This window comes from Dysidea avara, chromosome 7, assembly GCF_963678975.1.
Source record: "Dysidea avara chromosome 7, odDysAvar1.4, whole genome shotgun sequence".
NCBI lineage: Eukaryota > Metazoa > Porifera > Demospongiae > Dictyoceratida > Dysideidae > Dysidea > Dysidea avara.
The window spans coordinates 29111289-29139055 of NC_089278.1; the positions used below are offsets into that span (position 1 = coordinate 29111289).

Genomic DNA, 27767 nt, shown 5'->3' on the forward strand with positions numbered 1-27767 from the left:
GGATGCTTCAAATGCATTCAATTGTCTTAATCGTCAGGTGTCACTCCATAATATGCAGTCATTGTGCCCTCCTCTTGCCAACATTCTCATTAACACTTACCGGAAAGACATCCCCCTGTTCATTGATGGTCGCCATATACTTTCTTCTGAGGGAACCACACAAGGCGATCCTTTAGCCAAGGCTATGTACTCCATCAGTGTTACACCATTAATTGCCTCACTGCAGGATCCCCATGTGGCACAAGTCTGGTTTGCCGATGATGCGACGGCTGGGGGAACTCTGCGGGGGCTGTATGACTGGTGGTGTAAGCTCAAGGACCTTGGCTTCATGTATGGGTATTTTCCTAATGCTGCGAAGACATGGTTGATTGTTAAACCAGAACGTTTAGATGAAGCCAAACAACAGTTTGCTGGCACGGGAGTGAGCATCACTGTAGAGGGCAAACGTCATCTTGGAGCTGCTCTTGGTTCCCGCGCCTTTACTGAGAAAGTCGAGTCATGGTCCCGTTGTGTTCGCCGGCTGGTTAATATTGCAAAAACTCACCCTCATGCTGCGTATGCTGCATTTACGCATGGCTTGTGTAGCAAGTGGACCTATTTTGTGCATACCATCCCAGCAATCTCCTCCCTTCTCGAACCACTGGAAGACATCATCTCTCTTCAACTTTTGCCCGCACTGACTGGGAGATCTATTAGTGATGTGGAGAGGGCTCTTTTTTCCTTACCTGTTAGACTGGGTGGTCTTGGTATCTGTGATCCCAAATCTCATTCTGATGCTGAGTTTGATTCTTCTGTGAAGATTACCTCTGCGCTTGTTGCTTTGATTGTTCAGCAGGAGCTAACATTTAGCATTGACACCTTGGAGGCCCAACGCTCGGCTAAGTGTGAAGTTGTGCGAATGAAGCATCGAGCGCATGATGAGGTCGCTGCCACTTTGTGTCAATCACTACCAGTTGGTCTGCAGAGGATTGTGGCATGCACTGTCTAGCGAGAAAGGGGCCTCCTCTTGGCTTTCCGCTTTGCCTGTAGAGGAGCATGGTTTTGCTCTGCATAAGGGTGCCTTCCGTGATGCTCTCTGCTTACGCTATGGGTGGCTCCCATCTGGATTGCCAACCCAGTGTGTTTGTGGTCAAAGATTCTCTGTGGACCACTCCATGAACTGCCCTACGGGTGGCTACCCCACCCTTCGGCACAACGAACTTAGGGATTTTACTGCTGCCATCCTGTCAGAAGTCTGTACTGATGTGTGTGTTGAGCCCCCTTTACAGTCTCTCTCTGGTGAAACACTCACATACGCTACTGCAAATCGTGAGGATGGAGCACGATTGGATGTTTCAGCTGTTGGGTTCTGGGGTGGTCACCACCAATGGGCTTTCTTTGATGTTAAGGTGTTTAATCCAACTGCTTCGTCATACCGTGCTACACCAGTGGCTTCATTGTATCGGAGATTTGAAAAGGAGAAACGTAGGAAATATGAGCAGAGGATTAGGGAGGTTGAGATGGGTTCATTTACCCCAATAGTCTTTTCAACGTTTGGTGGAATCAGTGGATGTACCAGCATGTTTTACAAACGTCTAGCCTACTTACTGTCCCTGAAGAGAGAAGTTCCCTACAGCAGTGCGATGTCTTGGCTACGTTGTCGCATCAGCTTCTCGTTGCTCCGCTCAGCGATTGCGTGCCTTAGGGGGGCGCGCTCCCACAGTGGTTGTCCCATCAGCCATAGGGCACTTGACCTTGTACTATCAGAGGGTCGGGTGCCTTCCCCCTAATTATTTAAATTGCTCCCTTTAATCTCAGTCAAACTTTTGTCTAGCACTTCAACATCTAGTGCTAGGGGAAAAAAAAAGTATTTCGTGAGATGCAAAAATAATTTTTTAAATTTCGTGCTCCACACAAAAGAACAGGACAAAACTTGTTGCTTAGCTAGATATTATCTAAAGTTAAAGTAGTTAAAAAGTACGCACAGTAATAAGGAAATGATTCACTGGGTTCCCGGCACAGGGTTGCTTTCTCTCAAAAAGCAGAAAACGAAACACGAATTTTCGAATTCAAACTGCCCTACCAGCCAAGACAAGAAAAGCCAACTCTTCCTCATAGTGATGTGATAAGGTTGGATGCATAGTCTGTCTATGCTGATAGTCTGGAAAGGATCTGAGACTTCTCACCATCTGGGTGAAGAACGTTAAAATTTTCGTGCGTCATTTCAAGGGATTCTCTCAATGGTACCTAAGTGCTTTCCAGTACTTCTGATGCCACACTGGTCACTTAATTTTGTTTAGAATGATGATAAATGATGGTTGAAAACGTTTGGTAGTAGTAGCAGTTGGTGTTTCTGTGATTTCATATCAGGGGCGTAGCTAGCCAGAGGGTGATGGAGGGGCAGGCATGCCCCCACGAAATCACTTACGATTGCAAAAAGGGCTAATGACCCAATGGTGGGCTAGCCAACATACGGTGTTGTATTATTACAGCTTACACAACTAGCTACGTAACTATTTCAGTACTGATTGCTTATCACTTATCAATGGAGGTATATTCGTCGAACATCGTCGCACGTGCCACAACTGTACTCCAACAAATTCATCCACAGTCCGGTAGAACTATATTGTTAATATTTTAGTGCTAATACAAGTTACTTTGTTAGCCACAGCTTGTACTGCAGTCCTAGCACACTGCCAACAGGATGACATGTTCACTCACTACACTCCGCGAAATTCAAATGCCACGTATTGCATGAAATCCCACCTGTCTCTCTTGCTAGCAGAACTTGTAAGCTTGTGACTGATCCGCCTGACTGACTGATAAAGTAAAAAAATAGACTGCACTGCCGTAAAAAGATCTAGTGTGATCGACTCGAGAAAATAAACTTGGTACATTTAACACTTTATCACCTCGCAGCGAGCAGTAGGTTCGTAGCGTCACTCGGTCTCCTTCGTCACTTGTGAGTTGCGACTCCTGCCGCGGCGAGGATTTTTAGAGCGGGTCACTCTTTAGATTCGAAAATGCTCTATCACGTGAGTAATCTAGGCTAAATATAGAAGTGTGTCTCTAATATTTTCGTTCGGTGGATTCACGAGCGAGTTGAATGTTGTGTGTGCGCGTTCACTAGCAACCCCCTGGTGATACCGCTGAGTAGCGCACATAATTTATAATCATTTGCGTGTCAGTTTATTACTGGTAAGCTTGTGACGGAGGTTTAAAAAAAAACCACTACGGTGATGGGGGGACAAATGCCTCCCCTTGCCCCCCCTTGGCTACGCCTCTGTTTCATATGATGCAGTATACCAGGAGCTCCACCCAGCTCGAATCAAAAATGACAGATTTTGTGCCTTTTTCGGTTTGTTTTGGGATGTTGTGCAGCATATTGGTGATGTAGGGTGATCTAGTGAAGATTTGAAGCTGCTGTGGAGCGTGAGAAGAGAAGTCAAATTTGGACGATTTTGCTGCCTCCCTTGAGGCATAGCTTAGAGCGAGGCGTGGAAGCTGTGCCGGATGAAATAATAATTGACAACCACTGCTACCAAACGTTCAGGGACATATTTTTCCATAGTTTTAGTTAATAATTGATGATTGTTGTGGTTGCAGAATCGATAGAAATGGCTAGAAAGCTAGCGCGACACAATTCTCTAATGCTGCAGAAAATTTTGACGCTCGTCACCCAGATGGTGAGAAGTCTCAGATCTTTTCCAAACTAACAGCATAGACAGACTAGGCACCCAACCATATCGAAACACTATGAAGAAGAGTTGGCTTCTCTTGTCCTGGGTGGTAGGGAAGTTTGAAATCGAAACTTCGTATTTCTTTGTCTGTTTTTTTCAAAGAAAGCAACCCTGTGTCAGGCACCCAGCAAATCATTTACTTATTTCTGTGCGTACTTTTGAACTGCAAAAACTCTGCATACGATTTGGCTAAGTTGCAAGTTTCATCCGGTCCTTTGTGTGGAACACGAAATGTTAAGAATAAATTTTGCATCTTGCGAGGTACTGAAAACGATATTTCTGTGAAGACAACAATCGTGCCTCCGGTTTCATGGTGGATCTAGCAATGAGATACTACAATAAACATCCCACAATGGTAGGGGGATTGATTTGTAGAAGTTGATTTTTCGGATTGCGGACCCTACTTAAGTAAAACAGTTAATTTCTTAGAATGTATACAATTAACAAGGCTGTAGTATCTGAGAACTGTTTGTTTTTGTTTTATCAGTATACCAAAGTTCCACGCTGCATTTATCTGAATCTAGCATCAATTGAAGCTAATAAAATTTAATGTCAAACAAGGTTTGCACTTCCACACCCCTTGAAACTCTACTTTATAAGCTCAAATGATACCACAGCATTTATGCTGTCATGTTATAAGGGGGTTAGTTGTGGCCAAAAACTGGTAAGTAACTTTTGACTCTGGTCATAAAAAATGGTGATGGGGCCATATAGATGAAAAAGTCAGACTGATATAGTAACAGAACAGTCTGTGGCTATATATACTACAAAGTTGAAGTTATATTTGTGTGCATTTTAAATCTCTACAGTGACCTTAAGATCGAAGTTTTTGACAATCCACTATTAAGCATTTAAAGATGTAGTTCTGTTTTTCTAAAATTGCTTACAACTGAACTCATCCATCTTGTACCCCCACAATCTTTCAATACAATAGAATATTTGGTTAAAAATAGCTTCCTGGTTCAATCTTGTGATAGCTATATTCCAAAAATTTCCAGAGGAAGCATCACCTTAGCTGGAAAATTCTACGTATGCATACTCTACATACCACATGGTGAGTGTATACTTGTCCTCTCAAGTCTCTCTTCATTGTTACTATTTGGACATTACAGTTTGAGCCATAAGACTGTAAAGCACACTTAGCTATACCTTAAGCCAAGCAATACACTAAATTTAGCGATCTTGTATATTGATGAATTTACCATATAAATTTGTGAATTGATGTAATCAATTAGAAAAAAACTCAACCTCTAAAATTGCTAAATTTAATGTACCTCTAAATGTGACCGGATTTGACAAAACCAGGCTTCCACACACATCCAATTCTTCAACTTTAACCAGTTGTAACTTGGCCACCAAATATGCTATTGACCTACAATTTTCACAAAATTCGTTTACTGCATGGTGCAATAACTGTTCAAAATTTGAAAGTGATAGCGTACTCCCAAATGGAGTTATGGTTCTTCAAAGTCGCAAATCTGGATGTATGTGGAAGCCTGGTTTTGTCAAATTCGGTCACAAATTAAGGTATTTCAAACAATTAATCGCAGGTATTGATCATGTATAGCTGCATCCTTTTCCTTCCTGTTCTTTATGTAAAGAATATCTAATCAAAAACAGCCAAGGTGTAAAAAAAAGTGCGGCCAACGAAAAGGCCATGGTGAAAAAAGATGTGAAATCCAACCAATAAATGGCTGTGATGGTAGGTTAATGGTAAAAAATTTAATAACGACAATTCAAGTGAATTTGGTGCTAAGACCAAGCGGCACAAAATTTGCCTGAATTGTCGTTATTAAAATTTTTACCATTAACCTACCATCACAGCCATTTCTTGGCCGCCACCTTAGATTTCACATCTTTTTTCACCATGGCCTTTTTGTTGGCCGCATCTTTTTTTACAACTTGGCTGTTTTTTGATTAGATATCACTTCTTTTTGTTTTGTATACTGCAAAACCGGCCAATGGCTGGCTTTGGGGCTTTTTTAACCCATGTGTTTTTCTTTACCACAGGAAGAAGAAAATAACTTAAAGAAGATTTTTAATACTTCAATTATTTTTGATTTTGTTAGTAATTATACAAATTATATACATATATTTATTACATGCCCATTATTCCCCAAATATTTATTACAGGGTGATATTATTTTGCAGCTGATTTTTCTACTGGGTGACTTGAAATGTAGCTGAGCTATCTACAAGGTGACCTCTTCTAGCTGATCTCTCTACAGGGTGATTTGTTTCTAGCTGAACTCTCTACAGGTTATTTGTTTGCAGCTAAACTATCTACATGGTGGTTTCGTTGTAACTGAACTCTCTATATGATGGTTTCTTTGTAGCTGAACTCTCTACATGATGGTTTTTTTGTAGCTGAACTCTCTACAAGATGACTTCTTCTAGCTGAACTCTCTAAAGGGTGATCTTTTTGTAGCTGAAGTCTCTATAGGGTGATTTGTTTGCAGCTAAACTCTCAGAGTCTACATGATAGTTTCTTTGTAGCTGAACTCTCTACAAGGTGACTTCTTCTAGCTGATCTTTCTACAGGGTGATTTGTTTGTAGCTGAATTCTCTATAGGGTGATTTATTTGCAGCTGAACTCTCTACAAGGTGACTTCTTCTAGCTAAACTCTCTACAGGGTGATCTTTTTGTAGCTGAACTCTCTACATGATGGTTTCTTTATAGCTGAACTCTCTACAAGGTGACCTCTTCTAGCTGATCTCTTTACAGGGTGATTTGTTTCTAGCTGAACTCTCTACAGGTGATTTGTTTGCAGCTAAACTCTCTACATGGTGGTTTCTTTGTAGCTGAACTCTCTACATGATGGTTTCTTTGTAGCTGAACTCTCTACAAGGTAACTTCTTCTAGCTGAACCATCAACAGGGCGATTTGTTGTAGTTGAATTCTCTACAGGGTGATTTGTTGGAGGCTGAACTCTCTACAAGGTGACTTCTTCTAGCTGAACTCTCTACAGGGTGATCTTTTTGTAGCTAAACTCTCTACATGGTGGTTTCTTTGTAGCTGAACTCTCTACATGATGGTTTCTTTGTAGCTGAACTCTCTACAAGGTGACTTCTTCTTTCTGAACTCTCTACAGAGTGATTCTTTTGCAGATGAACTTTCTAAATGATGGTTTCTTTGTAACTGAACACTCAACAAGGTGACTTCTTGTAGCTGATCTTTCTACAGGGTGAATTGTTTATAGCTGAACTATCTACAAGGTAACTTCTTCTAGCTAATCTCTCTACAGGGTGATTTGTTTGTATAGCTGAACTATCTACAAGGTAACTTCTAGCTGATCTCACTACAGGGTGAGTGATTTGTTTGTATAGCTGAACTATCTACAAGGTGACCTCTTCTAACTGATGATTTGTTTCTAGCTGAACTCTCTACAGGTGACTTGTTTGCAGCTAAACTCTCTACATGGTGGTTTCTTTGTAGCTGAACTTTCTACAAGGTCACTTCTTCTAGCTGATCCCTCTACAGGGCGATTTGTTTGTAGTTGAATTCTCTACACGGTGATTTGTTTGAGGCTGAACTCTCTACATGGCAGTTTCTTTGTAGCTGAACTCTCTACAAGGTGAATTTTTCTAGCTGAACTCTCTACTGAGTGATTTGTTTGCAGCTGAACTCTCTACATGATGGTTTCTTTGTAGCTGAACTCTCTACATGATGGTTTCTTTGTAGCTGAACTCTCTACAAGGTGACTTCTTCTAGCTGAACTCTCTACAGGGTGATCTTTTTGTAGCTGAACTCTCTACAGGGTGATTTGTTTGCAGCTGAACTCTCTACATGATGGTTTCTTTGTAGCTGAACTCTCTACAAGGTGACCTCTTCTAGCTGATCTCTCTTCAGGGTGATTTGTTTCTAGCTGGATGAACTCTCTACAGGCGATATGTTTGCAGCTGAACTGTCTACATGGTGGTTTCTTTGTACCTGAACTCTCTACAAGGTGACTTGTTTCTAGCTGATCTTTCTACAAGGTGACTTGTTTCTAGCTGATCCCTCTACAAGGTGACTTCCTCGAGCTGATCTCTCTACAGGTTGATTTGTTTGTAGCTGAACTCTCTACAGGGTGATTTGTTTGCAGCTGAACTCTCTACAGGGTGATTTGTTTGCAGCTGAACTCTCTACAGGGTGATGTGTTTGTAGCTAAACTCTCTACAAGGACACTTCTTCTAGCTGATCTCTCTACAGGGAGATTTGTTTGTAGCTGAACTCTCTACAGGTGATTTGTTTGCAGCTGAACTCTGTCTAATACATAACAAAGTAACTTTTCATAATAATGCATTGAATTCTGTGAGTGATTAAGTGTGACAAATTGTGACAAATTACTTTGTTGACAAATAATTCCATTCCTATTGTCTAAAAATATTATAAAGAGACTTCTGATAGTTAAATCAAGTGTTCTTGGTCTTTTTCTTCAATTAAATGCCATGTATCATTGTCTAAGACTTAGTTTTAACCATTCTAGCACCTGAACAAATCTCCCCATTTGTAAGGTAATTGGTGTCCCACGCATGATGAAATCACTACATGGTCTGATAAAATCATCCATATCTCTTAGCAGAAAGAAGCTTTGGGTATGAAATTTCACAGGAAGAAGGCTTAATAGTTGCTTTATCCAAATGTGTAAAAAAATTAGTTTTTAAAAAATTGCTGAAATCTTCATTTGAGTTTTCCTGCAAATTTTGCATGTGCCCAAAAGGATGGTTTTCCAAAATTGGGTATCTATGCTGAAAGACATCCGTGTGTTGAAGTTTCCTCCTGGGTTTAGGCCCATGGAGTGATTTTACTCCCTCTGCCTCTGTGAGGTCGCAGAACTTATTTGATTACTGTTCTGGTAAGGGTTCCTATAATTGCTTTTTATTTATTTTTATTTAAGTTTTTATTTATTTATTTATTTATTTTTTGCTGGGTATTTGTTTAGAAAGCACTCTCTATTTTCCACTGGGTTTTGTTGGGTTTATTTTGGAATATAGGTAGTATTGCTTTTGAGGCTGCCATCTGGTGCACAGTACCAGGATACAAGTCAAGCAGCACCCAGTGGTTTAAAGTGTCTTGGCAGACAAAGCCACAAATGAATGGCTTGTATATACTACTATCTGACAGGCACAATGCCACGAAGTTAGTCTTATCGAAGACACTGTACCACGAAGTCGGTCTTATTGAACATGCTGTGCCATAAAGTTGGTCTTATTGAAGATACTGTACCGCGAAGTCAGTCTTATTGAAGACACTGCCATGAAGTCGGTCTTATCAAAGACACTGCATGTGCCGCGAAGTCGGTCTTATGGACCTTATCCACAATGACGTCAAAGCGTTAAATGGTGGCCAATAGTGTCGACACTTTGTACAGGCGGATATTGGGAGAGATGGCGGTTCGCTATGTTAATGTTCACATATTGCTGCAAGGGGCAAGGTGAAGCAAACATACTTAATTTCAAGACAATTGTGCATGGTTTTGCGTCGATACCAAAACTTAAGTCTGGTTTCATCTGGGGGACTACTTCGCATTGCCACATCATGCTAACTAGCCTCTTACCTTTATTATCCAATAGTTACATGTCGTGAAATCTGCAAACAAAGTTCATGTTAGTGTGATTACATACTAAATGTACACACTATACACGGCCATTTTGCCAATTATGATGTCATTGCGGATAAGGTCCATTGAAGACACTTTGCCATGAAGTTGTTCTTATTGAATACGCTGTGCTGTGAGGTCGGTCTTATTGAAGACACTTTACTGTGAAGTCAGTTTTATTGAAGACACTGTACCACGAGGTGGTCTTACTGAAGACACTGTGTGGCAAAGTTGGTCTTATTGAAGACATCACACCATAAAGTCAGTCTTATTGAAGACACTGTGCCACGAAGTCGGTCTTAACAAAGACCTCTACATAAAGCCTCATGCCAGAGAGCTGACTGACATCATCCCTCTGTCTCAGATTTAGGCTCTACCTTCAATCAGTATTCTAATCAGTTCCCTTTATTGTGTTGTGTCTTTAAATGGATGTGTACGTATTGATTGTGTAGCTATTTTTTAGTTCATGGCACTCCTCACATTTAGCTGTGTTCTTCTATTACCAGGTCGTATATGTGTAACAGAAGGCAGGAAAACAAGTGAGTGGCTAGTAATCGCACAGCAACAGACTCAATACCTGTTAGGAATCTGGTCCTCAGTACCAGTATACAGGTGAAACCGATTACCCAGGAGTTGAAAGGTGTCAGCAGGCACGAAGCAGGACCACAAACGAATGGTTGGTATATGCCCGTAACTGACAGGCACAATAATCGAATGTGCCGCATTGTCGGTCTTATCGAAGACACTATTTACAGGATAGTGATGCCTCCTCCCGGGGATGTCCGATGGAGTCACATCCTTCTGTCTCTGCTGTAGGTCATTATTCTACTCAATGTGTATTAGGGCTGTCTTTTGTGTATGAATTTAGGTGTACTTGTATATTCTGTTGTGGCTATTCTCTATAGCATTATTGTGGTATTCACTCTTCTATGTTCAGCCATTATTGGGTCATATACATGTAATAGAAGGCCGGCCCACAAACAAGTGAAGTGGCTAGTATTTACACAGCAACAGGCTCAATCCTGTTAGTTATCTGGTTCTCAGTACCAGTATACAGTCAAAATAGGTTGCCTGGTAATTGAAGCGTATCAGCAGGCATGAGAGGCAAGGCACAAACAAATGGCTTGCACATGCTGCAACTGACAGGCACAATAATCGATATGTGCCATGTTATTGGTCTTATCGAAGACACCATTCATAGAATGCTGAGGCCTCTCCTCCCAGTGGAGTGACATGATCTTTCTGTCTCACCTTGATCTACATGTACGGCTCTAGACTCTTTGGGGTATACGCATAACAGAAGTTAGTGCCACCAACAGGTGGCTGGTACAGGCACAGCAGCAGGCACAATATCTGTTACGTGGATCATTTGTGCTGGGGATGTGCACCCAATGGGGACACAGTTCAGTTAGCAACCATCAGGCCGCTAGCAATTGGTTGATAAAGCAACAGATATGACTAAGGGTATGATGCCTGTTATACTCTTGATACGAAGTATCTACCCACTGTCCGAGGCAGTACATGCAAAGGCACTGTTGTGAAGTAGTGGCAATTACTCTCATGACAGGTAGATGGCTAGTTCAGTATAGGTGTCAGGCACCCATACACGTTCGAAGCAGCTCACTCCATGGGGTGCTCAAGTACCAATACACAGGCACACTATCAATAGGGCAACAGGTAGAATGCCTCCTATGTATTTGGGGCAAAGCACTAAAGGCTGCACAGCCTATGGAGTCTACACATTAGACCGATCAACAAGGTGCCAGGGTCTGGTGGTGGCAAGTCTGATACAAGGCAGTGCACCCAGTTGGTGGTATATGTGTACATTAAACTGGAGACAAACAGTGCTCAAAGCACTTGATCAGAACGGGGCTATCCATGCCCAACCACCTAAGGTCCCCACAGGTTTCACAGTTAACAATTGGCAATTCCACAAGTACGGTAGAGCAGTTGATGCTGTAGCTGATACTAGTCAGCAGCGATAGGTAGGCAAGGTCAGGCTCACTGGCCCTACTAGCATGTTAGCTTCATGTCACTTGGCTATACACCAGACAAGGCAATGCATATGCATACTGAGGTCAGCAAAGTCACAGTACTCTGGGCCCATAAAGCAAAGCTGTGTTTCTGGGATATTAAACTGTTATTTGGTATTGAGTCATAATAAAAAAAATACACTAAAGCTGGTGTGGACTCAATAATGCAAGCTCTTCATCAGGGAACCATTAGCATTGTTTTCAGTCACACATCAATGCTTAAGAATAAGTATGTAATTTGACTGCAACTCATATCCTTGTGAGTATGACAGGAGGTGCGCTGGATGGGTATCATCCCCACCAAAAAGTGGCTAGCAGTGTTTCAAATGGGCTGTTCAGGCACAAACAGTTATGCAGACTTGTTCCTGAGCACAGAGAGTACTTACGTCAAACAATTGGCCAATTGATTAGTCAATGCAGAGACTTATCACTTCTGCCCAGGCACTCTCAATGACATTGTGCCATAGCTAGTCATATCGATGCCTCACAGTGAATTCAGTAGGGACCCGTCGATTTCGCCAGCAAAATTTTTGGCATAATGGTTGGGTAAAAAAAGCAAAATAGACTGGTGCCTAGAATTCAGGCACTTCTTCATTGTTGAAGCAAACACTGTGGAGGTACTATGTTGACTAGGCATTACTATGGCACTTGTAGGCACATCAGTTTTTAACAGTGTTCATTGGCAGCCTTACTTCATTGGATGATGTAGTGAGATATTGCACATGAAAGAGTGATTCTGGTCATTTCAGCATGGGCTCAGTGTCTTACAACTTATGATAGCACTGTGCTGGTGGCCCATGAATACAAGGTCCTTCTTGTTTTATTTTGTTTGTTTCTATCAGACACTATAACCAGTGCAAAATATTTTGTGATTCAGTCATGAGATGTGATCAATTATGAGATAATCATGTCTCGTGACACTCACCATTAGCATGTCAAGTGTTAGCTGACACGCTAATGGTGAAAGCTTATTACACCCTGATAACAATTAAACAACTCAAACAAACGTAACAGCTGACATCACTTTAATAGACAAGCCCTGAGGGTTATGACAAACTTGAACAAACAAGCCCCGAAACTAGCAATAGAACGTGAATGGACAAGCCTGAAAGCTAATGACAGGACTAAGCCAGTAGTGCAATATATTGCAGCGTCACTTTAATTATGCTAAACTTCTTATAGAACATGCATGATAACTCGGCCAGTACCCCATGATAGCTGTTCATCTTATTGCAATCGTGCGATTCAGTTTCATTCAATTTAGTGAGTCTCATGCATCACTTGTCACACGAGGAACAAGCTCACCGGTTGTAATGAACTTCCAGTGATGACGACCTTGCTATACAGATGCTAAAAGCATGATGGGGCTAGTCTGAGTTGTGTAAAAAGTGATGTGACATCAATTGTGTTTCCATGATTAGCATTTAATGTATGTGTGTTTGTAGCTATACATACAGAAATTATTATTATCCCCGTGCTAGATGGACTGCCCTTGCCTACCACCCCCAGTACTGGCTGTCAAGCTGGACAGCTGGAGGGTACCAGCTACTGAAACAAATCAATCAAGGGTGCCAGACTCAAGGTGACCCTCGGAATAGGCCAGATCGACCATAGATGGTATCGGATGACTAGTCAATGACCGATGACCCCGTGAGCACATCACAGCAGACCTCAACAAAAAAAACACAACCGACATTGAACCCAGAATAAACAATGACTGTGATTTACATTCCACTTCTCAGCCAACATAGAGGCAAGTTTCCGAAAGACGGTAGTTGCAGTAGGTCCCATGCCTCCAGTGGCTGCAAAAACCAATGGGGAAAAACAAGCTCTCTCCACCTCCCGAGTCCGTTCGGCATTTCTCCTCTTCATGAACTTGATAGTACCTTGGCAGTGGGGAGCGAGAATAGGAGCGCGCAAAAGGATTAAACACCCTAATGTCAAAAATGCACGCTGCCTGTTCTAACCCCAAAGTCCCTAGCAACAACATCAAGTCGAGCTCCATCTTCTCTGTTGGAAGTAGCGTATCAGAGAGGCTCATGGTCTAAAGGAAGAAGAGCAGGCTCAACACCGACATCACAACACACTTCACTCAGTAGACTCGCAGTTGAGTCATAAACTTCATTGTGGCAGATAGATGGAAATCCACCACACGGACAACTAATAGCATGCTCCACAGAAAATGGCTTTCCACATACACATGTTTGCGGCAGGTTCACTGGTTGCCAGCCAAATCTTAAACATAGGGCATCATGAAACTCCCCTTTCGGTAAAGTATACCAAGCACTGGGAACATTGTACTCCAGTCAATACCAGATTCATAAGCCTCTGAAATGTGGCTGGGGCATTGCAGAGCCCAAATGGCACAACTTTAAACTCAAATAAACCATCTTGTGTAACATATGCTGTTGTTTCCCTATCTTTATCTGCTACTTTCACCTGCATAGTAGGTCTAGGGTAGAAACCATTGTGATCCACGCAACGTATCAAGAGTATCATTGATAGGGGATAGGAGTCCTTTCAGGTTACACAATTCAGCTTTTGATAATCTACACAGAATCAAGCTGAGTCATCCTTTTTCCTCACTATGATAATCGGGAGACCCATGGACTTTTTGATGGTTGGATAGCATCACATTTGAGCATGTCTTTGACAAGTTGGTGGACCTCCTCCTTGTGATTAACTGGCATTCTCCTCGCTGCTTGATGGGCTGGGGGAAATGTCTGTATTGAGATAGTATGGTGGAGTTCATTGGTTCTCCTCAAGTTTGTGTCATCAAAAACACATCTGTGAAACCCAGCAAAAGCTGATATAGTTGCTGTTGCTATTAGCTACTAAGAGCTTCTCCACCAACTGCTATAAAGCTTCCTGAGCTGTTGGAGAAACATCACCTACTTCACTGCCTTGCTTTGGATTAATATTTGAGATCAGTTCGGATTCCATGATTGAAGATGTCAATCTTAGTTCCCTTGTAAATTGTAACTGTTTGTGATGATGGATCAATGAGCCGTATGGGTAACACCAGCTCTTGAATACACTCCACTTGGGATGCAACAATAGCATTAGCAACTATGATAGGGGAACGGTGATTTGCTGTCTCGACAAATAACACACAACCACTTGGTAGTTGGTCAGCTGGTTTCAAGCTGGTAGGGGCCATCAGTTCCACTTCACTGAGTAGTGGAACTTGCAAAATTTCTTGGGATAATCACACTTGCGTGACTTGCTGGTTCAGTGTTGCTGCTTTTTCTGATACTTCCAGAGTGGAGCAGCCTTTCCTTGCAGGTGCAAAGTGTGTTGGTCTGCATTTATCACACATCTGTGATACTCCAGGAAGTCCAATTCCAGTATGGCTTCACTACTTAATTGATCTATCATTAGGAAATCAGCTTCCACCCCTATTTCAGCTTTTGTAAACTTCAGTTCCACCACTCCTTTAATGCCTACTTGTTTCCTTCAACTCTAACCAGCTGACACCCAGTCTCAGGAGATAAAATTGAGAGGCCTTCAGCAACCCTCCTCCAAGTATCTTCCTGTATTAGGCTTACTGCAACTCCAGTTACCAGTATCTATCATAAATTATATCTTCCCTTCGAGAATTCCCAATAACACGCTGGCACAGGTTGGGGTGACAGCATACAGTTTAATTACATTATTATACCTGGGAGACTGTTCACTCGGGCTCTGCTCAGGAATGCTCTTTGGCAATTGGTCCTTACCATGAAAACCTTCAGCTGCTTTTGGATTCATCACCCTTGGGTCTTGGGAAGTGGCTCCACCAGCACCTCAATTAGCAGCACAGCCTCTTGTAAAGTGATTATTTTTACCACATTTTCCACAGGTGACTAGCTTGGTGTTTCTTGCATTGTCGTATTCTTTTGACAATTCTCTAGTGAATACCCCGTTATGCTAGCAGAAACTTTAGTCTCTAGGTTATCAAGGCGAGTGGTTAGTATGCAAATCAAATCTGACATAGTGTCTTGCCTCACTTCTACTGCAGCTGCGCCCGTAGGCAGAGGCTCCATCAATTGTACATCCTCACTAACAATTACTATGGAATTAGCATAGCACATACTCTGACCCATCATCAATATGTGGGATTCTGTCTCCAGGGTATATGCAATGGCTTCATTAATACTCCTGGGGTGTCTCTGTCTCACCAATAAAGCTAACTCTGGCCGGTCCAGCAACATGAGGAAGTGCTCTCTAGTATTATTGTTCAGTTCCAGAAATGCTTTGTCTGTTAAGAACCGTAAATTGTTGGCTAATTCTGCCCACGTTTCACCGCCGGCACGCCTCTTTGTCTCAAATTCAATACAATACAATTCTCTCCAACTGTCCAGTTTGAACCTCCATCAAAGGGCTACCTTAGTGGTGTCATAGTGTAATTTCATTCTATCACTGAGACATTTCCAAGCATTTCTGGCCTTCCCATTCAAGCGAACCTCTAGCCATAACAAACGGTTGTCATTGTTCCATTCATTAACCTGTAAAACGCTTTCAAAATGATCGATCCATTCATCCCAATTTACAGATGGCTCTCCATTAAACACACCAGGAATAATAAATGGCCATACCTTTCCATGGTCACCTTGGTTCTCCCCAGTATTGCTGATCATGGTCTCAAAGCTCATCTTGTACAGACTAGAATGCTCCAACGCTCGGGGTGACTACAGGGCCCTCACCTGGGGAACAAAGCACAAACACAGAACACACTGGTTCAAAACAAGACAGAAGTTAACCTTTCCAGGTACCGTTTTAGACTGCTGTTAGACCACGGTACCAGGTTTTGCTCTATGGGTTAATATGTCACACTGCAGAAATCATAAAGGAAGAATCACAGGTCTCTAATCTTGCCGACTATACGCCAGTGTAAGGATAGCAAACACTCATACAGGACACATGGCACAATAATCAACCTCTCTTGTATAATTCTTTGTGTCCTATAGCTATTTGTTTCAATAATTATATGTTCTACATTACAGAAGGTTCTGGAGTTTCATAGTTCCTTACAGTACCATACAATGTTATGGCATTACAGTATTACATATATTTCTTTCCATTTACAGTGCACAGAAAATGTTTGGGCAAGCCTTTGTCAAGATCAAGGATAGAGACTTTATTGTGTGTACCAGATGAAGACCATAGACAGACATTTGTGCTTTGACTGTTGGTGTACTTTGTGTATGGATGGATGACCTTTTGTTGATTTTGTGCATGCATTATAACCAATTAATACAGAATATAGGGGTGGGATGAGAGTAAAATGTAGTGACATTTCCTTACATTTGCTGTTGGATAGATGACCTTTCCTAGCCTTTAAGTGGTAAGGAAAGATCCTGAAATCAACTGAATCTTTTCATTAAAGTTGTAGAATCTAATCATTCCTGACAAAAGGAAAGGTAAGATAATATTGTGAATATCTGACACTTTCCATAGTCTCGAAAGGTAGGGAAATCAATTATTTTTTGTAGTGTTTGGCCTGGATCTGAAGTGTCTATCATGTGTCACGGATTATTACGCCTTTTATTACATGTTTCTGAAGCACCCAATACAAAATGTATGGGAAAATTTGCTACACTGGGTCAGTTTAGGCCATTTTAATGCACCAAAATTTCTGTGAAATGGACTTCTTCTGGCATCACTGTACTTACAGAGAGTTGCTCTACATGTATCACATCCGGAAAGTTACTAAACAGATTCGAGCTAGGCGGTACACAATAATTAATTTAATTTTTAATAGTTTTTAAATTAGCATTAATTTTAAATTAAATATAAGAAAGTCTTGCCTTGCTCAAACAGTGGGTAGAGAGCACAAACTTTGACCAATCCTGTGATGATAGAATTGTTGCCATTACCAATGCAGCATTACCATGTTGAAAATCATTAGCAGCTTTCTGAATCAAAAATTGTGTGGCCCTATTATCTCCAGACTACTCTATTACCTGGGAACCTATCTGCCACGCCTACAAACATGTACATGATCCCAAGCACCCAGGGACTCAACACACAGAGGGAGAAGTAAAAAGATGGAGTTAAAGAAGAATACTTCCTGACCTTAGCTGACTGCAGAGTTTGCTAGCCGACTGGCGCCACTTGCAGAAGTAGACAAATTAGATGGGGCAAGGGTGTCTGAACAGGTAAAGTCCCAGAGCAAGGGTATGTCCCTCCACCAAGTTAATGAGTCAATGACATGCCATCTGGCCTCTTATCATCATCACAACACACACCGACAGGCTCTTAAACAGCAGGTACACCTCCAGTCACCAGAGCATGACAAAATTTAATAGTTTCATTCACTTCAGCGTGCCGTGGAATACAGCCTCCACTATGCCTGGAAGACAAACCGTAAAAACATCAACTTTGTTTACCACAATTTTTTAATGGTATTTCAATTGAAATGTATTGGACATGCCTGTACTAGCTGGCATTTTTGCTATAAACAAAAATATAGCAAATGTCAGCAAACTTCTTGACATGTGTTGTTGACAGCTTTGCTAGTAGGAGCGATTGTGGTCATTTCAGTGTCTCCGTGGATCGTGTTTATGGTTGTATCACATTCACACGAAGTGTGCTTTATTGCCATGCACAAGGATAATAAAGCAGACTTTGATGGAAATATAGCACTGTATGGAATATAAAGTACACTTTCCCCTTTGAACTTAGGGACCATCCATAATTTTTAGCCTTTTCACAAGCACATACAGAGTACTCTATTTGCCTACCCCCTACCCAAAAATGTACTATAAAATGTTAATGTGATACAGTAATTATTGTATGATCAGTGCTAATATTTATAGTTTTCTTCAATGCATCTGCCTGTTAGCATTGAAAGAATGCTGATTATTTATACATAGCCTTGTGTACACTAAGCCAGCTCCTGAAGCAGTCATTCAGACTCCAGCTGCAATTCAGCTTCTACCGCCTTAAAGATTCTAACCACCAAATACTAGTACTAAATTGAATCTATGTGGTACTACTAAGACCAACATTTTAAAAAGCATACAGGTGAATTCACCCCTCCCCCTAGCGTACTCTCTGTACTCTTGCAAAAATGCTGAAAATAATGGACAATCCCTTAGCTAGATGGTATCATATATTAAACAGTACTACTATTAAATGAACTAATATAAACTGGTCATCTCTTTGAGTGTAGAAAGCAAGTATGCATGTCTTATAACAAGATTATAGTAAATCAATTATTAGCTTATGCAGATTCTGCCAACAATCATGCATTTCAAACTACTTCCACAGACGGCTCATCATGATCTGGCAGAAACCGAGGCAGAAGCTTACTAACTAGCAATAGTCATGCATATACGGTCAGGTTGGACATCTTCAGTACCATGACAAGTCGTCATTCCTACCAATTACTACTAATTTACTAGCTAGCTATTCCCCATGGAACTTACTCAGTAATCTGGAAGGCCATGCCTAGAGTCACGGCAGTCATGTGAATAAAAAGACTTAGACAAAAGCCTAAGAAAACAAAAAATAAAAGTTTGACTAAAGTGAGGATCAAACCCAGGACCTCTTACACTTTAGCCCAGTGCTCTAAACACTGTATTACCGTACTGCCAGCTACCCTACACCCTCAGTTTGTATCTTATAATATGTCATTCATGAAGAAACCTATATAAATAATACCAAGAGTTAATAATAAGAGAGGTGATAATACCAGTAAAGAAGAAACCAAACCTAAACCCTGATCCTAACCTAACTCTAAAGTACAAGGTAGTGTTTTCTAGTACAGGTATATTACTCTAGTACAGTTCTAGTTCAGTTGCTAGTTCTAGTATTCATTGTTTAAAACAATTTTAGTTCTAGTATTCCTTGCTAGAAACAATAATAGTTTGTATTAGTTCTGGTATCCATAGCTGAAACAATTTTAGTTAGTATTATAGTACCTGCAATTGTGGCTGGATCTGTGAAAACCAGTGTTATTGCCCAAGACAGGAAGTTTGAATCTTTCACACAAACGCAAAGCTTTATTAATGTACTATCAAATTTCACTGTCACAATCAATCAGAGTAAGTGGTCTGCTTTTGCTAGCTGCTTTTTCAAGCATAGTGGCAAGCCGTACAAGTAGTCTGGGGTCTTGATGGAGCCCTGGCCAACCAGGAGATGGCGTGTGTGTGGCTGTACAGCTCTGTGGTATTGGACAATGACCTGTGCTGTAAATTTCCTTTCATTTTAGCCAGTTTTGAGCCCTGAATGGCCCATAACTTGGCCTAATTCATCCCAGCACGTTCCTCTTCAAATTTAAACAGCATCTTGCCCACCTTCCGGATCCCCCACCTCCCATCCCTTTTGGAGCTCATCTGATACAGCCAACCTCAGTTAAAAAAACTATCTAAAATGGTGGGAAACTTAGCTGTTGACTACTTTTTCAGTGGATGATCTGGAAGGTAATAAATTGTTGTAAAACGTGTGAAAATTTGGTACGCGTAGCTACCACCATTGGCAAGCTCCAACACTCTGAATATTTAAAACCGGCGTTTCTTGATACTTTTAAATGGGCAATAAGACCGGTTTTCCCAGAGACAGTCACAATTTAGTAAGTATTAGTTATAGTACAGTACATGATGCAAAGAATACGTGACTCGGTCTGGCAAAATTGGCCTTATCACCCACAACAGCAGGTTTGATTTTTTGTCACAAACACAAAGCTACATGAACACATTATCAGATTTCACTGTCGCAACCAGCCTGGATTAACTGGTCTTCTTATGCTGGCTGCTTTTTCCAAGCCCAGTGGTGAGCTGTATTAGCAGTCTTGGACCTAAATGGAGCTCTGGCCAACAAGTAGATAGCTGTATGTAGCTGTACAACTCTGTGGTACTAGTATTGTTCATTTACTTTCATTTTAGCCAGGTTTGATCCCTGAATGACCTATAACTTGGTCTTATTCATCCCTTGGCCTTCCTCTTCCATTTTCTTTCATTAACCCCTTGCCCTCCCACTTCCGCCACCACCACTCATTGTAATGCTGGCTGATACAGCCGAGCCACGGTCAACGTCGGTAAAATAACTATCTAAAATTGCGGAAAACTTGGCTGCTGGCTACTTGTTCACCGGATGGTATTAAAGGTAAGTAATAATTGGTGAAAAATGTGTGAAAATTTTGTACACATAACTAAAGCCATTGACGAGCTACAACCTTTAAAAACTTAAAACCGGCGTACTTCAATACTTGTAAATAGTCGATAAGCCCAGTTTTGTCAGACCAGGCCACATATATATATACTTTGTCATGCTTATTCATTGCTTTTACAAAAAAAATCATCACTAACTAGGTGTATTAGAATTATCATCCCAGCTATATGACTTTGAGAACTAGAACCTAATCAAAGATTTAAAAACATCCTACCTAAACAATATACTATGTAAGAAAACCTCTCTAAGTTTTGTCTGTCATGTGGTTGTTTTCCCTCTTGTCACCTCTCCACCAGAAGAAAACATTATTTCCACCAGAGCATTGGTTACTGAAATGTCATAAGCCACTCGAGAAAGCAATGGAAAGAGTTGCCTTTGTTCTTACAAAGGTTATATCATCTTATACATATGTTAATATGTACTTCAAAGTCAAAGTTTTAGTTTAGTTCTTAGTATTGGTGCTATAAAGCTATTAATTTTAGTTTAGTTCTTGTTCAAAAACTTTATAACAATACTTTTCTTGTATAGTTCCAGTTTATTAAATAGATTGTAATGGAATTATAGTTTAGTTCTAGTTCCTATAACTAAAGGAAAGAGCTGTACTAAAATTTTAGTTATAATTCTAGTATACTAGAAAAACACTAGTTAGTATAGTGGCACAACCAAAAAAGTGTGCACTTTTTCATAAAGCCATGAAACTTTCCACATAAATAGTAGTCCTCAATACATGTATTTTTAGATATAGTGCCATCGCTAATTTGGCCTTTGGCAGGGCCGCCCACAGAGGGGGGGGGGGGGGGGGGGGGCAACTGGGGCATTTTGCCCCGGGCCCCAGCCTGAAAGGGGCCCCAGGAGGCCCCATGAAGGGCCCCCTGAATACCTGTTTAAAAGATCGATATACTCTAATAGAGCAGTCAGATCTAAATACTCTAATAGAGCAGTCACAGTATTCTTCAGAGGAGCAGTGTAGCAAGCTTATAGATAAGGAGATATGGTTGGTGATGGGTAGTTATTGTCATTGCCAGCAGGTTGTGACCTCTTTTTTTTTTTTTTTTTTTTTTTTTTTTTGGTCTTCACCTTACAACTTGGGTCAAAGGCCCCACTTTAACTCTTTGCCCTGGGCCCCTTAAATTCTCTGGGCGGCCCTGGCCTTTGGTGACCTTTACTGCCATTTTTGTACAGAAAATTGATCATTTTTGTCTTTAACTCCCGGAGGCAGTAATTAACTTGTTAAAACATGGTACCAAACAATCTTGTTGATAGAAACAACTTGGTTTTTATTTGAAGTCAATAGGTGATTTCATTCTGAAGTTATGAGTATTTTTATTAGCTGCAAAATTTGATATATTTATACATAATTATCTGCCCACAGGTAATTCACACCTTGAGGGCAAGTAAAATCATCAAATTTTTCAGCCAGTAAAAATGATCATAACTTTATAATGAAATCACTTTTTGACTTCAAATAAAAACCACGTTGCTTCTATCAGCAAGATCTTTTTTTTGATACCATGTTTTAACAAGTTAATTACTGCCTCAGGGAGTTAAAGACAACAATGATCAATTTTCTGTATAAAAATGGCTGTAAAAGTCACCAAAGATCAACTCATTGATGGCTAAAATTAGATGTCATGAGGAGTACTATATATTTATGTGGAAAGTTTTATGGCTTTATGAAAAAGTGCACAATATTGCCAATTTTTGGGGTTATACCACTATACTGAGTAGAAGATGCGTACCCTAAAGTTGAATACTTGGAAAAAATTACTAGGCGCATGCCCTAAAGTAGAATACTCGGGGCATATTACTAGACGTGTGCCCTAAAGTAGAACTGTTTTTATTACTTTTTAAGCATAAAAATGTTAAAAGCAATAATTAAATATAAATATACATGCATATAGATGTTGAAACAATGCTGGATTTGTGGCAGTCATTGGAGTCCACCCACTATTTCATGGACTGTATCTCCAAGTGATTGCTGCTCTCTGCTTAATCTTCCTACCCTTGAATCAAGACGTCAGTACCGTTCTATTTCTTTTCTCCATAATATTTACCACCATCATACACCCATCAAGTTCAGTTGTCACAGTAATACCAGAAGTCATCATTTGTCAACCACAAAGTCCACCACGCAGAGGCATAGGAAGATATTTCACTTATGGGTGCCCAGTGGTAAAGCTGAAGACCAAAAAAAAGGTCTCAAGTGTGACTAATCCTAAGGCTGCAGCACATGTTGCTGTCAGACCTTCAGTGCTGGTCACTGTAAAGCACTAATAACAATAACAATAACTACTCTATTACAGTAACTCGATCTTTATAGTACAATGTGCTGAGCCCGTTAGTTACACCACTAGAAATATTTATGGGTGCCCAAGCACCCATGGCACCCATGCTTCCTACGCCCCTGCCACAGTCAACCATCAATTTTCGTTGTTATTCATTCTTCGTTAATACAGTCTTTCTGTGGAATTCTGCACCATTACACATACTCAATGATCCAAACCTGGAATTCTTCCAGCATTCATTATACAATCATATATATATATATATATATATATATTTATGATTGTAAAACTCACAAATTTGAGTATGAAAACAATGTCTTTAGATTATTAATTACTGTTTTTCATTGAATGTGTCAGAGTTGATTGAAGAATACTATCAAAATCATTTAGGGAAAAAATATAATTGATTGGTAGTTGATTCCATAGGGTAATTGATCTTGGGTAAAAGTTAAATTTGTATGCATCAACAGTAGCAGATGGTTTGATGAATTTATCCTGGTTTCCTCGTAAACATCTTGTAAAATGTACAATATAACTAGGGATAGGAAGCTCTACTAGGTGATTGACAATCTTGTAGAACATCAAGAGACGAAGCCTTGTATGGTGGTACACTATGGATTTTAACTTTAGTGAATTTAGGATATGTGATATACTACTTAATCTACGGTAATTTGACACAATAAAATGAGCAGCACGCTTCTGAATAGCTTCTAGTTTATTGATGTAGTATTGCATGTGTGGGGACCAAACTGTCGCAGCATAGTTTAAAATTGGTAGAACAAATATCTTGTAGGCATCTAGTTTAACTCTTTGGTTACAGTGTTTCAGATTTCTTTGTAAGAATGCTAAAGTGTTATTAGCTTTTTGGCAAACAGTGTCCACATGATGGCTGAATGTAAGCTTGCTATCAAAATTGATACCCAAGTATTTAGCATTTACAACAGGATTCAGTTTTTTGCCATGGAGTGTGTATCCCGTAATGTAAGGATTATGTTTTAATGTGATAGTTAATATCATGCATTTCTCTATATTGAATTTCATCCCCCAGGTCTCTTCCCATATTTCCAGTTTTCTCAAGTCTTCTTGAAGTATTTTAGCATCATCCGGTGTATCAATCTTTCTGTACAAAATACAGTCATCAGCGAATAAATGACAGGAAGATGATAAATTGGTGGTGATATCATTAATATATGCTAAAAATAATTATGGTCCCATCACACTTCCCTGAGGTCACCTGACTCAGTTGTTAATTTGGATTCCTTTGAAGCATTCCGTAGATCTGCTACTGATTTCTTAAACAATTTATAATTCTTTTTATACTTAATTAACTACTTAACTTAACTACATACTATATTGCACGTATACTCTTTCAGAGTCCTGCAATTATTATAATAATAATAGTACGCCACTAGTTACGTTTATAGGTTTAGAGGTGACATACGTGTGCTAATTGATATCGATGTTTCTAATAGCTCTTGCCCTGTAAAAGTCGAACACTACGGGCATACTAGACGCGTGCCAACCCTAGTTCGCCTCAAACTCAACAAAAACTTACCTTCATACAACTAGGGTGTTAATTACTGGGTGACAGCACCGTGACTTTAGCAGCAAAACATGATGTCCAGTCACGGTGCTGTGACTTTCAAGTAGGCACATGCAGCGAATCCGGAAACATTTAAACAGTTAGCTAGCTATATCCCAAACGCTAGTCAGTAGTCAGCTTACAACTCACAAGAGCACTGCATGGTGTCTCGAGCTAGTCAGAGGGGCCGAGTTCAATTTTTTTTTAATTACAAACCCTAAAACAACAACACTATTATGATGGTACGCACCTTATTATGGCTTAATCTTTGGCCGAGGCTCAGCTAGCTAGGTGGTTAGCTAATTACCAAATCTCGCTCTTGGCTTAACTATCGCTATAGAGGTTTTCAGAAGATTACAAAATCACGTATTTCATCGTATACGCATTATAGCATAGAAGATTACGTAATTCGTAAATTACGCGCGAGGAACGGTAGCCATTTTGGACGTATTGAACTGGCTGAAAGAACTGAAATGGTTGGCTTGAAAATGCCACTGAGGCGTGTTGCATACCAGTGTAGCAGTACACAAGGATTCTGTCTGTAAGTACAGTAGTTTCATCACTTTCCAGAGGATAGGAGCAGGCCGTGAAGGAAGCTTGGGAAGCAGCGCTTCGCCGGCCGACGCCACATACTTTGTCAGAGGTAGCTGAACCGTCTAAGGAGACCAAGCTAATTAATTTTAATAAAAAGTGCATAGTTCGCCTCTTTTTATTGTATGATAACTACTGTATCTCAACACTGAAGAGCTCGAGATTATCTATACTGGCTGTAAGACCACTCCAAATAAATTCTCTGTTTCCCGTCCACCGCCCGCATCTGGTTACTGTCAGCTCTAAATATTCCATTATTCCGTATTCTTCCATTATTTTCCGGTTATTCTTGCATATTGACAGGCTCAGTAAAAGCCATCTTGAAACAATGTCAGCTCACGTGTCATCAGTGCTATCAAGTTGACATAAACTTCACGTTTGTGTGTATTTGCAACTTTTAAAGGAAAGAACAAGCTTAAGCATGCTTTATGCAGCTTTTTATAGTTGTGCCAGGCAAATAATGGCTTGAAAAGCTCAGAATCTTATAATGAAATAATGGAAATGGACCGCCCACCCGCATGCAAATATGCTTGAGCCCAGGACGGGAAACAGAGAATTTATTTGGAGTGGCATAACTGGCAATTTCAATATTTACAAGTATATGTGACCCAGTCTGGGAAAACCAGGCTTAGCTATCACCTGTCACGAAAAATTGGACCCCCCTACAGTATTTTAGTTCCCCCCGGTCCAAATATTTGGACCTCCGGAAAAAAATGTTTGAAATATATGGACTCCTCTGAAATATTTTATCCCCCCTACAAAATTTATTAATAACACCATTTGCATCCATTCAAAGGGGGTCCAGATATTTCAGTTGAAATATTCGATTCATCCTGTGTATACTATAGTACGTTCGCATTGAGGTGAATCCTGGGTTGTTGGTTAAGAAGCCATACAAGATCAAAGGCTTTAAACATAATGTTCATGACGCATTTATTCGTAAGCTCATGTTACGGGCGCGCACTTAATTGTTGAGAATATGGCGTCCAGTGCACTGTCAGCAAGTGCGGAGCCAAACCCTCTTAGAAGGAAGTTAAACAGCCAAACGAAATATCTACTTATAAAACTATGGGAGTAGACTTTAAGCAAGAAGCGAAGAAATGTAAATTTCTGTCAACATCACGGAGAGAATCTCGAAGGCCACCGGTATTGTATCTATACCTTCTTTGCTGGGTTTTGGCATACATTACACCACGCAGGTATTTCAAGGACATCCATTGTAAGAGTTAGAATGGAGTACTGCAAGAAAGGCGGTTTATCTACGCCAAGAATCGTTTGAGTACTTGAACACCAACGTGTTACTCCAACTGTACAAATCCTTTGTTCGTCCCATATTAGAATATGGAAATATTATATGGGGTCCACAGTTCATACTCGATCAGCAGTCAGTTGAAAAAATTCAAAGAAGAGCTACCAAGTTAGTGAGCGAAATTAATGACTTGCACTATCAGGACTGTGGACGACTTTTGCCAACTCCAACAAGATATAAATTTGCTTTTTGCATGGTCTAAGAAATGGCAACTGAAGTTCAACATTAGTAAGTGTAATTGGTTACACTTAGGTAAACCTCACGGATTTGGTGAATATGTAATTGATGGCACTACTAGCTATTACATCTTGTGATGTTGTAAGGGACTTGGGAATAATGATTGACAATCAGTTAAAGTTTCACGATCATACCACCACAGTTGCCAAGAAAGCTAACAGACTACTAGCAGTTATTCACAAGACATTTCAGAATTTCGACCATGCTACATTCATCAACTTGTATAAATCATATATCCGCCCAGTGTTAGAGTATGGTAACGTCATCTGGGGACCACAATACATTCTAGATCAAGAACAAATAGAGAAGATACAGAGAAGAGCCACTAAATTGGTCCAGGATCTTCAAAACTACACATATAATGATCGCCTCACTGCTCTAAAGTTGCCATCACTTAAATACCGCAGACTGCGCGGAGATATGATAATGTTCTATCAGCTATTACACAGCCATTTCAGTCTAGATACATCAGATTTGTTTACTACTGCAACTTCATCAACAACTAGGGGTCACAATTACAAGTTATTTAAACCTCAAGCAACATCAAGAGTGAGATCTACTTTTTTCACTGTACGAGCCATTAATGACTGGAACAGTTTACCCAATCACATAGTTAATGCTCCCACACTTAATGATTTAAAAAATTTTCTTGACAGTGGCTGGTCTACTTTATTGTATGATTATTAATTAGTTAACTATTATTGTATATAATTTTTGCTATGTAGTTGCAAATTTGTTAAATTCTTTTTGTACAGATCAGGCTTTACAGGCTCCTTGAGCCTTCTTTACCTGTAATACTAATACTAATACTAATACTAATATGTTGACAGATTAAACCACCTAAACTTACCATCTCTCAGATATCGACGTCGTAGAGGGGACTTAATTTACACATACAGACTATTTCATAACATGCTGGACATGGATAGCTCATCTTTATTTACCCTTCGATCATCTTCTATAACAAGAGGTCATGATTTAAAGATCTATAAACCACACGCTACCTGCTTGCCACGCCGTCACTTTTATTCAGTAAGAATTATAAATGATTGGAATGGACTCCCATATGATTCAGTTAATGTTCATTCAACCAATTTGTTTAAGACACACCTAGATAGATTTTATTATGATTACCAGTATGATATTGTATAGTTATTTTTGTAGTAGTTTGATTGTATAGATCAGGTTTTTACAGGCTTTGCCTCCTTACCTGTACCCCCAATAATAATAATAATAATAAGAAAAGGTACAAAAAGCACTTTGCACAAACCCG

At 40.2% G+C, this 27767-nt stretch overlaps 1 protein-coding gene and 1 pseudogene across 1 annotated transcript in view; one reads left to right on the top strand and one right to left on the bottom strand.

Annotated features, from left to right (window-relative positions):
• The window catches only part of LOC136259548 (uncharacterized), a 38058-nt gene extending 13335 nt beyond the window's left edge, over positions 1-24723 (bottom strand). The window contains exon 1 of the mRNA XM_066053012.1: positions 24608-24723. The gene's annotated coding sequence lies outside the window, so the exon portion shown is untranslated. The remainder of the gene's footprint in view (positions 1-24607) is intronic.
• LOC136262143 (uncharacterized) lies at positions 329-1791 on the top strand (annotated as a pseudogene).
• Positions 24724-27767: the final 3044 nt, after the last annotated feature.